Source organism: Mustelus asterias, chromosome 10 (genome assembly GCF_964213995.1).
Source record: "Mustelus asterias chromosome 10, sMusAst1.hap1.1, whole genome shotgun sequence".
NCBI lineage: Eukaryota > Metazoa > Chordata > Chondrichthyes > Carcharhiniformes > Triakidae > Mustelus > Mustelus asterias.
The window spans coordinates 87,969,050-87,986,546 of record NC_135810.1 but is presented as its reverse complement, the minus strand read 5'-3'; the positions used below and the strand labels follow the sequence as shown (position 1 = coordinate 87,986,546).

At 44.5% G+C, this 17,497-nt stretch overlaps 1 protein-coding gene across 10 annotated transcripts in view; it reads right to left on the bottom strand.

Annotated features, from left to right (window-relative positions):
* Positions 1-17,497, bottom strand: part of sgcg (sarcoglycan, gamma) — a 485,777-nt gene that overhangs the window by 130,612 nt on the left and 337,668 nt on the right. The window lies entirely within an intron of this gene.

Here is a 17,497-nt window from a genome sequence, read left to right as displayed (position 1 = left end):
TAACCCAATTTTACAATTAATTGCCTCAAGATCTGCTCTAACTGCAGGATAAATAGGCAAGATGGATGGAACTTCAGAAATGGAGATTAACCTTCCCCAAATATGGACAAAAAATAAAAACACAATAGCTTTTCAAAACACTTCTTAAAGTAATAATTATTCTGTGCAATTGGCAACGCTTTACCGAACTCAACTTTACTGTCAACATGAAACTTTGCTTTGCCCTTTATTTTTTACAAACCATTCGAGTTGTTTGTTAAAAAATCACCAATGTCTGATCTGCCATGTTTGCTTTAATTGTGTGGTAGTCAGTGGTACCTGCCTGCTGGTGTGAAGTGTTTGAGGTCCACATGGCACACTATGGATGGTGGGCTTTGGGCTGGAGTTTCAGAATCCCCATATTGTAAGTTCACAATCTCAGCCATCCAAGAAAAAATAATGGGAGAGCCCTTCAGGCTGTTACATTCACAACAGAATTAGCAGAAAGCCCTGAGGGAGAGATTGCCAGCCGACAGGGTGTGCAAGAGGCATAAAAGGAGAGGAGAAAAACAAGTTCTGTACTTGCTTTTCGCTGCCCAGTAATGATTTATATCTGTGACATTCGGATGGCCTGACTCGAAAGCAGGCTGCTGAGGTGTTCTGGACCTGGACCAAAGATAAGTGGAAAAGTGAATCGTGTGGAGGACGGAGAAGATCTGCAGAGAGATTTGGACAGGCTGAGTGAGTGGGCGAGGATATGGCAAATGGAGTATAACGTTGATAAATGCGAGGTTATACACTTTGGAGGAAATAATAACAAATGGGATTACTATCTCAATGGAAACAAATTAAAACATGCTACCGTGCAAAGGGACCTGGGGGTCCTTGTGCATGAGACGCAAAAGCCCAGTCTGCAGGTACAACAGGTGATCAAGAAGGCAAATGGGATGTTGGCCTATATTGCGAGGGGGATAGAATATAAAAGCAGGGATGTCTTGATGCACCTGTACAGGGCATTGGTGAGGCCGCAGCTGGAATACTGTGTGCAGTATTGGTCCCCTTATATGAGGAAGGGTATATTGGCATTGGAGGGAGTGCAGAGAAGGTTCACCAGGTTGATACCGGAGATGAGGGGTTTGGATTATGAGGAGAGGCTGAGGAGATTGGGTTTGTACTCGTTGGAGTTTAGAAAGATGAGGGGGGATCTTATGGAGACTTATAAGATAATGCGGGGGCTGGATAGAGTGGAGGCGGAGAGATTCTTTCCACTTAGTAAGGAAGTTAAAACTAGAGGACACAGCCTCAAAATAAAGGGGGGTCGGTTTAAGACAGAGTTGAGGAGGAACTTCTTCTCCCAGAGGGTGGTGAATCTCTGGAATTCTCTGCCCACTGAGGTGGTGGAGGCTACCTCGCTGAATATGTTTAAGGCGCGGATGGATGGATTCCTGATCGGTAAGCGAATTAAGGGTTATGGGGATCAGGCGGGTAAGTGGTACTGATCCACGTCAGATCAGCCATGATCTTATTGAATGGCGGGGCAGGCTCGAGGGGCTAGATGGCCTACTCCTGCTCCTATTTCTTATGTTCTTATGTTCTTATGGATTCCCAAGGAACAAAAAATGAAAATGGAACAAGTTGAAGGCAGAGGGTGGTAGTGGAAGGGTCTTTTTCCGGCTGGATGCCTGTGACTAGTGGTGTTCCGCAGGGCTCTGTATTGGGACCTCTGCTGTTTGGGATTTATATAAACGATCTGGAAGAAGGTGTAACTGGGGTGATCAGTAAGTTTGCGGACGACACAAAAATGGCTGGACTTGCAGATAGTGAGGAACATTGTCAGAGGCTACAGAAGGATATAGATAGGCTGGAAATTTGGGCAAAGAAATGGCAGATGGCGTTCAATCCAGATAAATGCGAAGTGATGCATTTTGGTAGAACTAATGTAGGGGGGAGCTATACGATAAATGGCAGAACCATAAAGGGCGTAGATACGCAAAGGGACTTGGGTGTGCAAGTCCACAGATCCTTGAAGGTGACGTCACAGGTAGAGAAGGTAGTGAATAAGGCATGCTTGCCTTTATACGATGGGGCATAGAGTATAAAAGTTGGGGTCTGATGTTGCAGTTGTATAGAACATTGGTTCGGCCGCATTTGAAATACAGCGCCCAGTTCTGGTCGCCACACTACCAGAAGGACGTGGAGGCTTTAGAGAGAGTGCAGAGGAGGTTTACCATGATGTTGCCTGGTATGGAAGGGCTTAGTTATGAGGAGAGATTGGGTAAACTGGGGTTGTTCTCACTGGAAAGACGGAGGATGAGGGGTGACCTAATAGAGGTGTATAAAATTATGAAAGGCATAGATAGGGTGAACGGTGGGAAGCTTTTTCCCAGGTCGGTGGTGACGTTCACGAGGGGTCATAGGTTCAAGGTGAGGGGGGGGGGGGGGGGGGGGGGGTAGGTTTAACATGGATATCAGAAGGACGTATTTTACACAGAGGGTGGTGGGGGCCTGGAATGCGCTGCCGGGCAAGGTGGTGGAGGCAGACACACTGGGAACGTTTAAGACTTATCTAGAGAGCCACATGAACGGAGTGGGAATGGAGGGATACAAAAGAATGGTCTAGTTTGGACCAGGGAGCGGCGTGGGCTTGGAGGGCCGAAGGGCCTGTTCCTGTGCTGTATTGTTCTTTGCTGCTGAGAAATCAGAGTGAACTGCAATTTTTGGATAAATTTGATTTTTAATAGATCTTCTGCCTCCACTTCCCTTTAGAAGCCCTTTCTAAAGACTTTCACATGGCAGAATATATATATAATCCTACAGAATTATAGAATTCTAGAGTGCAGAAGGAGGCCATTTGGCCCATCGAGCCTGCATCAACCACAATCCACCCTGGCCCTATCCCCATATCTCCATACATTTACTCTTGCTAGTCCCCTTGACACTAGGGTCAATTTAGCATGGCCAATCCACCTAACCTGCACATCTTTGGACTGTGGGAGGAAACCGAAGATCCCAGAGGAAACCCATGCAGACATGGGAAGACTGTGCAAATTCTACACATATCTTCGTTGAACTCTTCTGATTGGGACAACAGTAACTGGCTTTCCTGATGCATTGCAGTACAGTCAGCTGTCTATATAAAATCAAAGATATTTTACATAATTCCTCCTTAGGGCGGCACGGTAGCGCAGTGGTTAGCACTGCTGCTTCACAGCTCCAGGGTCCCGGGTTCGATTCCCGGCTCGGGTCACTGTCTGTGTGGAGTTTGCACGTTCTCCTCGTGTCTGCGTGGGTTTCCTCCGGGTGCTCCGGTTTCCTCCCACAGTCCAAAGATGTGCGGGTTAGGTTGATTGGCCAGGTTAAAAAAAAAATTGCCCCATAGAATCCTAAGATGCGTAGGTTAGAGGGGTTAGCGGGTAAATATGTGGGGGTAGGGCCTGGGTGGGATTGTGGTCGGTGCAGACTCGATGGGCCGAATGGCCTCCTTCTGCACTGTAGGGTTTCTATGATTTCTATGATTCTAATTATCATGGGTAATATTTAAGGACAGGCAATGTAGTCAGGTGGGTATAGGTTGTTGCTTTGTTCCTAATTAAAGATATTAACTCTTTAGAGGAGCCTGCACCTTGAAAATTCCTGGCAATTGGTGCCTATCCGGTCCACTGGGAAGGAGGGCTTTTACCAGGAGTCTGCAGATGCCAGTTATGATCCGCCATGAAAACTAGAACCTCTTCGGACACTGGTGTTCACTCGTGTTGGCAGAGTTGATCCTCTCTGCCTGTGGACCCTGTGTTGTGGATCTTTCCTCCTTTGAGCTGGATCTCTGTGCCCGGTGGAACAGTTTGTGGCTGAGGAGAAGGAAGCGGGTGCTGCTGCTGTAGGTGGTAGTGGTGCTGCTCCCTCCTGCTCCTCATCAGAGGGCCAAGGTAGAGCTGTGTAAGCTGCTTCAATACCACGGTGAAGGTTTACAGCAGCAGCTCAGGGCGAGCAAAGTCCAAAACAACTGAACTGACTTCCAGGAAGTTGAAGATTACCTGTCATATAGTGGGAGCACACCCTCAGAAGCAGCGCAGTGAGCAGCAGCCTTTTACCTTCAGCTATTCAGTTTCATTGTTTGAAACCTTCCCAACCTGCTGCTGTGGAAGAGTTCCCCACGGTGCACTTACACTCTAGCTGACCCTGGTGAATTCCATACAGCTTGGGAAACCCATGCGCTGGCTGGTAAAGCTGAAATGCCGGGTTAAATCCTCAGTTAATTGCCTCTAGGAATAGTTTAAATTATTACCTGACAGCTTCACGAAGGCTTCAATTTGCCTGAAAGCTCACCTGGGATAAATCTGGAAGTGGATGGGATGATGTTTGACTCCTGACCCAATGCCACTTTTTTGGACTTTAATGTCCCCCCAATTCACACCCTAAATTTAAAAAAAACCTTACCTGTCTGAGCCATATGGCCCATGATCTCATTCCTGAAAGGATTGTCCTGATGGGGTGTTGTATATGCCTTTAAGGAGTAGGATCATGCCATTGTAGTATAAGGGTGTTTGGCAGAGCAATGGTTAATGTGGGACTGGAGAACAGTGCTGCCTATGGTATGATGTAGAGAGTCACATGATAATAGACTGTGTCTACTGTCTAATAAAGTCTGGAAGAAGCCAGCATGAAGACAACAGCCTTGCATGGCAGTCTTTGGAAATGTACATCGTTATTGTGAACAATAAACAGTTTATGTTCAACCATACAAGCCTCCAATCCTCTTAGTGAGACACCAAATGAACCTTTGCAGCAGGGGACACAGTCATTATTCCCCTACTCAGATCCCTGACCCAAACAGGGTCTTGGTGACCTTCTGACCTGATATCCATAAGTAAAGGACAAAATTGCCTTCCTGTAGGTCTCCTGCTCCCCGGCTCCAAAGACCTAGTGGGAGGGCACCAGAATTACAGTGACTAAGCCCCACCTTTATTTTAATTAGTTTGTGCCAGAGGGGATTAAATTCAAAGCTAATGTTTCAGAAAGCAAATGTTCACTCCACAGAATAGGCTCCATATGGAAATGATGGAAGCAGGATTGATTCATTTAAATAAAACTAAGATGGATCTCTGTCAGAAAATAACATTTGGGAGTACAATATATGAAGAAGTAGTTTGGGGCACATTGAGTAATTTGAGACATGGCATGTGGTAAGAGAAATGCTTGGGAGAAACAAGTGTCCAAAGTGTCATTAAAGTTTATTTATTAGTCATAAGTAGGCTTACATTCACACTGTAATGAAATTACTGTGAAAATCCATTTCTGGATCTGTTGAAGGCTAATCGGCAGAGCTTGATTAGCCAACAATTTCAATATCATTGTATCAAAGTCATAGAGGTTTGCAGCATGGAAGCAGGCCCTTCGGCCCAACTTGTCCATGCTGCCAGTTTTTAACCAGTATGCTAGTCTCAATTGCCTGCATTTGGCCCATATCCCTCTATACCCATCTTGCCCATATAACTGTTTGAATGCTTTTTAAAAGACAAAATTGTACTCACCTCTAGTACTGCCTCTGGCAGCTCGTTCCAGACACTCACCATCCTGTGTGTAAAAAAAAATGCCCCTCTGGACCCTTTTGTATCTCTCCCCTCTCACCTTAAACCTATGCCCTCTAGTTTTAGACTCCCCGACCTTTGGGAAAAGATATTGACTCTCGAGCTGATCTGTGCCCCTCATTATTTTATAGACTTCTATAAATCCCAGTCTATCCAGCCACTCCTTATAACTCCAACCATCAAGTACTGGTAGCATCATGCGACTGCCAGAATGGCAGAAGGTAAACAAGACAGAATTTGCTTTTTTTGTCTAAAAGTTCCTATGTACCACCGAGTGTACTGTTTGAAGCCTTACTGACAGCATTTTCTCCAAACTAGCAGCTCTTCTCTTAACACTTGATAACATTACAACCAATGCGCTTGATTTGTCCATCCTGTCAAGCCATTGGTTTACAAACTGGAGTCCACAAGGAGTGATCATTCATTGAAAGATGATAATGATAACACTGTGAAAGTACAGTGTAGATGAGGAAAATTCTCAGGATGGCGGCAAAGGGTTGACCAGAGGACAGGTCTGAGCTGAGGCTGAGACTGTCAAATCGCCCGGGCAGGACTATTAAGTACCCTCTCTCCTCAGCAGTGAACCTCCTTTCAGGCATCAGGTGGGGAACCAGAGAGAATAAGTCAGTCCCTATTTCTTAGCTTGCAAAACAAAATAGTTCAGAACAGGAGCAACACGGTGGCACAGTGGTTAGCACTGCTGTCTCACAGCTCCAGTCACCTGGGTTCGATCCCCGGCTTGGTCCACTGTCTGTGTGGAGTTTGCACATTCTCCCTGTGTCTGCGTGGGTTTCCTCCGGGTGTTCCGGTTTCCTCCCACAGTCCAAAGATGTGCGGGTTAGGTTGATTGGCCATGCTAAATTGCCCCTTAGTGTCCCGGGATGCATAGGTTAGAGGGATTAGCGGGGTAAATATGTGGGGTTCTTGGGATAGGGCTTGGGTGGGGTTGTTGTCGGCGCAGACTCGATGGGCCGAATGGTCTCCTTCTGCACTGTAGGGATTCTACGAGGAGAGAGGTTGGAAGCAGAAAGGACGACGCAGAATTGTCAGACTACAGACAGGAAAGCCACATCCACAACGGAGTGTATTGAAGAGCTGAGAGGGTGAAATTGGAACTGATCCCCCGGCTGAGAGCCAGTGCCATTTTCCCATTGTTATTCTGTCTGCTCAGTCTGCATTTACTCATTCTGACACAGGCATCCACTCAAGCACATCAATATGGCAGCATAATGTAATGTAGGCAGTAGCTGGAAGGCACTCCTGCAGCTAGCAGTCTAACATATGTTAAGAAAGGATCAGTATTGGTGAGAAGGAACGAGCGATGTTAGCAGTGGAAGAGCTGAAACTGTTGCCTGAAAAGCAAGTTCGCATTCGCTTCATCTGCATTCATGTCACAGATTCTGCAAGCAACCAATCAGTTAAAATTGCCCATTTTAGTGGCAGAGAAAACTAACTTGACAAAATGTGTCAAATCCTGTTTAGTATCATTCCTGTGAAGTGCCTTAAAACCACTATATCAATACAATTTGTTAGTCTATAAAATGTCATCTTATTTCTCTGCACTGAGTTCCGGTCACTGCACACACCAAGTCACTCTGAAAGCATCGTGTGGGTCACGGACTAATATTTTCCCCCTTTGCAATTTGCCCTCTCACTAATTGTTACGATTTAGTTTTACAACCTAGCTGGACATTGATTAAAGTTGTAGGAATAATTATCTCCCTCAGCATTACACGCAACCAGGATGCACGCTTTCACCTCCACAGACGTGTTCCCAGACAACCGAAAAGAGGATGTTAATGATTTTTGTGACGTTATTAATTAACTCAACCTCATGAAATTTGCTTCAGGGTTTCCCTGCATCGATATTGTTAAATTCTCGCACATTTTTGCAACATGCTTTATTAACATTACATTCTGCCTATTACAGCTTTAATGAAACTCCTTTAGAAGTGAATAGCAGCATGACAATGGCAAAGGCTTTTAAAAATATAGCTCCAATGAAACAGAGATAACACTGAGCAGCAACGTATTATTTCTGACAGAAAGAAAAGATCTGTTATGGGCTCTCTTGTCTCCCAGGCTGTGTAACATAATAGGGACCAAATTTTACTCTTCAGAGTTGGGTGACACGGCAGTACAGTGGCTAGCACTGCTGCCTCACAGCGCCAGGGACCTGGGTTCGATTCCAGGCTTGGATCACTGTCTGTGTGGAGTCTGTGCGTTCTCCCTGTGTCTGCGTGGGTTTCCTCTGGGTGCTCCAGTTTCCTCTCACAGTCCGTGTTAGGTGGATTGGCTAGGCTAAATTCTCCCTCAGTGTACCTGAACAGGTGCTGGAGTGTGGTGACTAGGGGATTTTCACCGTGACTTCATTACAGTGTTAATGTAAGCCTACTTGTGACACTAATAAATAAACTTTAAACTCTTCTGAACCGTTCCAAAGAAGAGAGACATATTGGACTCGAAACATTAACCCTGTTTTATGTCGTAAAAACCCATCTGCTTCATTGGTGTCCTTTAGGGAAGGAAATCGGTCATCCTCACTTGGTCTGGCCTACATGTGACTCCAGAACCACAGCAAAGTGATTGACTCTTAAATGCCCTCTGGAATGGCCTAGCTAGCCACTCAATTCAAGGGCAAATGGGATGGGCAATAAACACTAGCCCAGCCAATGACGCCCACATCCCATAAAGAAAGATGGTATGTTGGGTCCAGTGACTATAGGATAACAGTGGCCATCAAAGTTGCCACTTCCATCCTGCCTCCAGATCCTCCCAGCGTTCCAATACAGACATACCCAGGATTTCCCAGTTGACCACACATTAGACAGGTCACTGTCTAATTTGCTTTACTGGTTATAATGAGCAGCAATTGGTTTTTCAGCACTGCTTGGCTGACTTCCCAGAGATGCAGGGTCCCATCTACTGCAAACCAGGCATGTTCCCCATCAATGTTCAGCTGTCATGCAACCACACATACACAAAAATAAGCTTTCTTTGTATGTGAGTGCAGAATTCCCGGGCAGTCCCAGCTCCCTGATCTCTTCAGAGAGGCTGCAGAATTCGACAACACAAATGCTCACAAAAACAAAATACTGCAGATGGTGGAGACCTGAAATAAAAATAGAAAATACTGGAAATACTCAGCGGGGCAGGCAGCATCCGTGGAGAGAAAATTATTTCCAGGATTTTCTGTTTCTATAATAAATGTTGAACCTGAAATCATTAACCAAAGTAATAGCAGATTTTCCCCTGAAGATGGCAGCACTCTTCCCAGTTATTTTAAGTTCAGCATCCAAGGTTGAATAACTGAGGAAAGTGGGAAGATCATATGAAATGAACAATGAACAAAGACTAACAAAAACAGCATTTTCCCAGATACATATGTACATTCTGATACGGAAAGCATAAGGGAACTGGCTATAAGGAGAGATTGGACAAACTTGGTTTGTTTTCACTTGAATGTTGGAGGCTGAGGGGGCGACCAGATTAGAAGTCTACAAAATTATGAGGCATGGATGGATTGGACAGTCAGAGTCTTTTTCCCAGGGTAGAGATGTCAATCACTAGGGCACATAGGCTTGAGGTAAAAGGGGGAAAGTTTAAAGGAGATGTGAGAGCCAGGTTTTTTTTAACACAGATGGTGGTAAGTGCTTGGAATGCGCTGCCAGAGAAGGTGGTAGAAGCAGATATAATAGCAACGTTTAAGAGGCATCTTGACAGATACATGAATAGGCAGGAAATAGAGGGATACAGACCACATAGAGACAAAAGGCCTTTAGTTTAGAAGGGGGTCATGTGTCATTGCAGGCTTGGTGGGTCGAAGGGCCTGTACCTGTGCTGTACTGTTCTTTGAAATAAGGGAGAACCCAATTCTGCTTCCCTACTGTCCATAATCGGTGTATTTTTGAAAAGGAAGGGATGTGTGTTTCTAAACCCTTGAGTGTGTGATCAATTTGAATAACCAGCTGCAAGCTTCCATGAGGTTAAATGAAGAGGATTATTTATTCCAGCATTCATCCGGAAAGTCCAATGCAAGTCACTCACTCAGCACTCACACACACTCGAGAAAAAATATAGTTAAAGAAAATAGTGCACTCTTACAAGTTGTAACCAAAAAAATAATCATAATTCACATGTTATCATAGAATCATACAGTGCAAAAGGAGGCCATTCGGCCCATTGAATCTGTACCAACCACAAACTCACCCAGGCCCTATCCTCATAACCCCATGCATTTAACCCAATGCCTTTACCCTAGCGAGTCCCCCTGACACGAAGGGACAATTCAGCATGGAAATCCACCTAACCTGCACATCTTTGCACTGTAGGAGGAAACCGGAGCACCCGGAGGAAACCCACGCAGACACAGGGAGAACGTGCAAACTCCACACAGACAATGACCCAAACTGGGAATTGAACCTAGATCCCTGGTACTAAGAGGCAGCAGTGCTAACCACTGTATCACCGGTGCCGTCCAAAATTTTAACTCCAGATTTTTATTGAATTCAAATTTCATCACCTGCCATTGTGGGATTTGAACCCAGGTCCCCAGAGCATTACCCTGGGTCTCTGAATTACTAGCCCAGTGACAATACCACTACCTCACACTTGCTTAACTCATGTTTAACTCACCTTAGGGAAAAACATGAATTGCAGGCCTGGTGAAGAAAGTGTTTTCATTCCTAAAGGACAGTCTGGATGGATTCAGTAACAAGAGTCGTATATTAGGATTGTCACTGGATTCCATTTGAAGAGATGGATTTTCAGTAGGTCACAAAGTTAGTTATTTGTAGTCTTCTTACCAGGAGGTCAGCTTTCTGTACTGGTGGTCTTGAAAGGGAACAAACTGGAGACCTGACGATTTTTAACTCTCCAGTTTTAAAGCATAAATGTTGCTGCTTTTGCTGCTGCTGTTTCTTGTTGCGTGTTTTACAGACTAGTTTCACCTTGGTTCTGAGGTAATTATATGAAGACAGTTTTGATTAGGTGACCACAGGATCAATACTTCTATTGTCTGCCTAGAATGATTTGAAGTTCAAAGCCATTGCCACACAATGGGAGATGGGTGATGGCTATTCACACTTACTTATTGTCAACTGGTTTCTTAAGAATGGAGCTCGGAGACAGCAGATCCAGGAGTCCATAGATTTTGAGTAAGTTCACAAGCTGTGTGAATTCCACAAATTGTTTAGTCTTGGTATGTACATTCAAGAAAGGTGCTCCATCCATGGTGATTGAATTAGGAATTTTGCAGAGACTTGAGATATTTCTGGGTCTATGCAGAAGTTGCAACAATCACCTGATCCTCAGCAGCCATCATAGTAGCCCTTGAATGTTCATTTGTCAAATGAATAAGGCAGGTCCAGAAAATGCTATACTGAATAGAGACCCATTTATAGTTATGAATCTGACAATACTTTTGTGCACCTGTAGAACTTCCCTCTTCATTTTACTGCTACTCCTTCAAGGTGCAACTTGTACGGCTTCAGAAGAGGTAGAGTCAGGCTGTTCGGATCTCTGTTCTGATTTCCAGATGCTCTTTGCTGATATCAGCTGCATTTTGGAGTAAAGAAGACCCTGGCAATGACTACACTAGCTGTTCAGAGAAAACCCCAGGGGTGGTAATTAGCCAGATTGAATGTATCCTGCATTTTGTGTACAGGACATACCTGGACAATTTTTCCACATTGCTGGCCAACTGCCAGTGTTGTAGCTGTACTAGAACAGCTTGGACAGGTGGAGCACATTTCTGGAGTACATGTCTTCAGACCTAGTCCCCGAATATTGTCAAGGCTCATTGTCTTTGCACTATCCAGGGCCTTTAGCCTTTTCTTTATATCATGTGGAGTGAATCGAATTGGCTAAACGCTGGCATCTGTGATGCTGGGGTCCTCAGGAGAAGGTCGAGAGGGATCATCCACTCGGCACTTCTGGTTGAAAATAATTGCAAATGCTTACCCATCACGAAGGATGGGAATATTTCCAGAGTCTTCTCCTCCTCCAGTTAGTTGTTCAATTGTCCACCACCAGTCATGGCAGGATGTGTCATGACTGTAGAGCTTTCCATTGGTTGTGGGATTGCTTAGCTCTACCCATTGCATGTTGCTTATGCTGTTTGGCACACAAGTAATCCTGAGTTGTAACTTCACCAGGCTGACACCTCATTTTTATATGTGCCTGGTGTTGCCCCTGACATGTTCTTCTGTATTCTTATTGAACCAGGTGTGATCCCTCCAGCTTGCTGATATGCTGGGCAGAGGTTACAGATTGTGGTCGAGTACAGTTTTGCTGCTGTTGATGGCCCACAGTGCCTTATGAATGCTAGTTTTAAGCTGCTCAATTTGTTTGATATTTATCCCAATTAGTAAGGTGGTAGGGCCACCTTAACACAATCGAGGGTATCCTCAATGTGAAGATGGGACTTAGTCACCACAAGAACTATGCAATGGTCACTCCTACTGATTATACTATGGACAGAAACATATCCTATAAGTAGACTAGTGAGGACATGCCTAAATAGAGTTTCCCCTCTTGTTGATTTCCTCACCACCTGCTGCAGATGGATATAGCAGGACATTTAGAAAATAATGTGATCAGGCAGAGTCAACATGGTTTTGTGAAAGGGAAATGACTAATTTATTAGAGTTTTTTGGGAGAGTAACAAGCAAGGTGAAAAAAGGGGAACCTGTAGATGCAGTGTACTCGAATTTCCAACAGGTGTTCAATAAGGTGTCACACCAAAGGTTATTACACAAAATAAGAGATTATGGTGTAGGATGAAACATATTAGATTGGATAGAGGATTAGTTAGCTAACAGGAAGCAGAGAATAGAGATAAATGGCATGATGTGATGAGTAGAGTGACATAGGGATCAGTGCTGGGATCTCAAGTGTTTACAATCTATATCAATGTCTTGGATGAACAGACTGAATGTATGGTATGTAAATTTGCAGAAGACATACAGATAGATAGTAAAATAGGTTGTCAAAAGGATATGAAGGGCAGGATTTTATGGCCTTGCTGGACCCAAGACAGGAAAATCCTGTCCGAGGTCAACGAGCCTTCCCATTGTCCGCCCCTCGATTGCTCAGATTCCATGGCGGGTGGGATGGTAGAATTCTGGTGAAGAGTCTACAGAGTAATATCGATAGGTTAATTGGGTGGGCAAGAATCTGGCAGATATAACATAATGTGAGAAAATGTGAACATGTCCACTTTGGGACGGAAAGCAATATATTATTTAAATAGAGCAATCTGCCAGAATCTTATCGCCCCATCGCCCGAGGCTCGTAAGATCCCACCCAAGGCTAACGGAGAATGCCATTCCGTGAGCCTCACCTGCACCGATGGCCTTGGGTGTGATCTTACGAGCCTCGTGTGGGTGAGGTGGTAAAATTCCGGTCGTAGTCATAGAGGTTTGCAGCATGGAAACAGGCCATTCGACCCAACTTGTCCATGCCACCCAGTTTTTACCACTAAGTTATTTCCAATTGCCCATGTTTGGCCCATATCCCTCTATACCCATCTTACCCATGTAACTGTCTAAATGCTTTTTAAAAGACAAAATTGCTCCTAATTTGTATGTTCATATTTTCAAAAACTTGAATGTGTGGGTTTCCATACCACGTATGACTATTTTATCTCCATGTTCCCTGCCTAAAAGAAGGTCTGAGTGATGGATTTGGCTGTGAGTCAGACATGGAAAGCTCCAGGAAAGGCAGCAATCAGGAAACAGGTAAGTTCAGTGGTGTTGGGCAGAGAGAGAGAGAGTGGAAGTCAGGAGTGGTGGTCCCAGTTGTATGGGGTTGGTGATTACTAGGTGGGGGGTGATTGGGTGTTAGAAGGATATTGAGAGCTGTCGATGTTCATGGGAGGAATTTGGTAATCGGGGCAGTTCCGGCAGAGATTGTGAAAGTGAAGATAGGTTTCACACGGTTAGCTTACCACAGCCCATAAGAAGTGTCTTGAAGGTATTTACCTTATGGATCCACCCGCCCCAAATCCATCCACCCGCCGGCTTTCCCCAGACCAGGGAAATCTAGGCGAGAGCCCAGTGGAGGCACTCGGCCTCCTTAAAGTTTTCACTGACCATCTCACCACTTGAGAATGGATTGGTTGCCTGTGCCATGTCCCGCTTCTGTTAAAACCAGCAGTAAGTTCGAGTGGGTTGGGATCCCATTTGAAATTTTTAACGTTTTACTTCCTGTTGATCCAAACCCGTTTCCGCGGATTATCCCGATTCCTATAGCAACAGACAGCAGTGTTGGAATAGTTAATCCGTTTGACCTCATAAAGTGCTGGCACCGACCTATTCCTCAAGCCACCTAAGTGGGTGGAAACATAAAGGGATGACTGGGGATCAAGCAGCAAATAATCAGGCAACACTTGTTTACTTTTGGAAGGATAAAAGAACATGGTTATGCTGAGCGTAAAAATAAGTGCACTTAACTCGAATCAAAATGTTGGGCACTTTATTATTATAATAGCCCACTCATTGCTGTCTATTTGTTGTCATTAATTCTAGTCACAGCTCATTTCAACGAAGCATACATATCTGATCTATTAATTTAATATTTTCATTCTGTCTTCCTACCTATTGCCACATTTGCACAAATATTTCATGAATGTAGGCACTTTAGTGTCACTTCACATCCCTCAGCATGCAGTTAAAGTGAAGCGATATGAAATGACACTTGAAAAGGAGTTTATTTTTCCAACTCATTAATTTTGACTATGACTTAACAATTACTGCAATTTGTTGACCTGCAAGTCCTGCGAGAAAACCCGATTTACAAAGAGAAGCAGCAACACACAAATAAAGGAGCAAGCAATTTCTGTCTTATTTCATAATGTTCACGTCGTCGTGTCGAGAATTCCTCATCCAATTCTGCACACGTTGTGTTGCTCAGCTCTCCGACAACTGGGAGTCAGGACTATAGATTGATAATTTGCTCCACATATTCAGATCTCCATGAAACTGCAGCAGCAGCCTCTGGAAAAGGGATCTGCAGACTTTCCGGCAAAGTGGTTCACCGTCTTTACTTTGCGGTTAGGTTATATTGTAATCAGAGTAAAAACGTGTGTGCCTATGGGGCGGCACGGTAGCCCAGTGGTTAGCACTGCTGCTTCACAGCTCCAGGGACCTGGGTTCGATTCCCGGCTTGGGTCACTGTCTGTGTGGAGTTTGCACATTCTCCTCGTGTCTGCGTGGGTTTCCTCCGGGTGCTCCGGTTTCCTCCCACAGTCCAAAGATGTGCGGGTTAGGTTGATTGGCCATGCTAAAATTGCCCCTTAATGTCCTGAAATGTGTAGGTTAGAGGGATTAGTGGGTAAATGTGTTGGGATATGGGAGTAGAGCCTAGGTGGGATTGTGGTCGGTGCAGACTCGATGGGCCGAATGGCCTGTTTCTGCACTGTAGGGTTTCTATGACTTTCTATGTATAAGCTACTGTTGATTATCAATGGAAACAATGAATGCTTCCACCTATAGGAAGATGGCAGAGATTGAGCACCTTAACATAGCCACACTAGCACCTGAACAAACTCAATTGTTTTCAATAGGAAAACACGGTAACTTGGAACAGGTAGGCTCTGAAATTAATACAACACTGTAAAACTAAACCCTTCTGTTGGATGCTATAAGATACATATTGGAGTACAAATGAGTTTGCCGAGTAAGAAACAATTATTTAAATCGGGTATTTCAAGCAGCAGGTAAGTCGTCTGCTTCAAATAAGGGTAGTTATTTGTTAGATACGATCATAGAATCGCTACAGTGCAGTAGAGGCCATTCGGCCCATTGAGTCTGCACCGACTCTTTGATAGAGTATCTTGGCCAGGCCCTCTCCCCGCCCAATCCCTATATATTTTGGAACACTTAAGGGTGATTTAGCAAGGCTAATCCACCTAGCCTGCACATCTCTGGAAACCCACGCAGACATGGGGAGAATGTGCAAACTCCACACAGACAGTCACCCAAGAATTGAACCCGGGTCCCTGGAGCTGTGAGGCAATGGTGCTAACCACTGCGCCACCGTGCCAGCACTTGAAGTTCATTAAGTCTCATCCTTGAGTAATTGATCAGGAAAATGCTGAAAATACTTGGTGTATTAGGCAGCATCTTCCGAGAGAGCAGACACTCATGGTTCATGACTGGAACTTCCCTCCGCTCCTCACAGCTACTTCAGAATTTCAGATACACTAAAACCCCCTGGAAAAGCAGTGCAATCTCTTGAACATAATGGATAGAAAAAAGTTATAGAAATAATCCACATTTCGTGCTAATACTGATTCTAGCAAGAAATATAGCCAAAATACGAGACAAAGCATGGCTGGAGGTTACATTGATGAATGGCAGAGAAGTGAACTGGCTCTAATTTTAGCGTAAGCACTGTTCAGCTTTCTTTGCTTTTTCCCTCGGTTCCCACTGGTGCTGTTTCCAACCAGTTGATGCCAGTACTCTTTACCTACACCACCAAGTTCAGCTGGCACCCATCTCTCTCCACCTGCCCACCCCCCACCCCATCTCCCCTCTCCATCTGCTCACTTCTCACAGATGTTCATATCCCCCAATGCACTCTGCCCTCAATTCAAGATGGCACTCACCCTAACCCCCCAGTTCATGCTTCCCCTTTCCTGTTCATTTTACCCTTTATTTATTGTGCCGCTTACCCCTCTCATCTCTATGAGTGGCAGCCATTGCTAGTTGGGCAGAACCCTCGCATCTTGGGAGTACTAAAATTAAGGCCGCACTCCTGTGCAGCACTGAGGGAGCCACACATTTCCTGAGGGGCTATCTTTTGGAAGAGACATTAAACAGAGTCCCCATACACCTAATATGATGGATGCAAAGGATTCGGTGGTACTATTTCAAAGAATAGTGGGAAAGTGGTTCCGGGCAGTATTTATCCCTCACACAACATCACAGAAACAAATTATTTGGTCATTATCACATTATGTTTCTGGGAATTTGCTGTGCTGCATTTTCCCACATGGCAACAATGTGTCATGTCTCTAAGACATGAAAGAGATCATAAACTTTAAATCAAACTTTACTTTTTCTGCTTATTTAAAAAGTGGACTTTGCTGAACCAAAAGATGGCTGCTACTGTCACATGGTTCGCAAGTTGGCTACAGTTCCTGGGAAAATCTCAACTTTCATTCTTCTGGAATTGTGAGGACACATTACAATCAATGAAACCTGGGACAAGCAGGCAATTGGTCTTCCCAGACTGAGCTCTGTAATAAAGGAACAGCCATTGAAACTTACGATACCTGCAGAGGCACTAACAGCCACCCTCTTTCTCCTAAGCTGAGCATTTGATTTTGACCAGAGGCACAGAATCTGCCTGTTAGCCTGCAACTCATTCATTAGTGAGCAATGTCACATGACCTAACCACCTGGCCTTTGGAAAGTTTTAATATTACATTTTTAAGACACACAACTCAGTCTGCTCTTTAACCTCCAGCCTGCATACACAAAAGCAGGACTCCAGGCTGACCAAGAGTCTGCATCAGGTCTAAACCTCTTAGAATCCTGGTTCTCTGGAATATTCCTGCCATTACTTGCTGAACAGTCCAAATGTCTGTGTAACAACCTCACCTCGCTGCATTACCATCAACATTAAAGGAATGCTGCAACTCCTGGTTAAGCTAGCTGAGCCTGTCTGAACTGCAACTCCTCCATGAAGAACCCTCACTCGACTCTGATTTTCTGAATTATGGAAATCATGTGAATAGATATCTATATCTGTGCGTCTTATTTTAAGTTATTCATTGGTGTAAAAACCCTTTTTACATCACTCTTGACTATAATCTGAATTGATAAAGTATATGTAGACCAAATGTTGCCTCTAATGGGGCAATCTAGAACAGGAGGTCACAGGTATAGGTTGAGAGGTGGTAGATTTAAAACTGAAAGGAGGAGGGT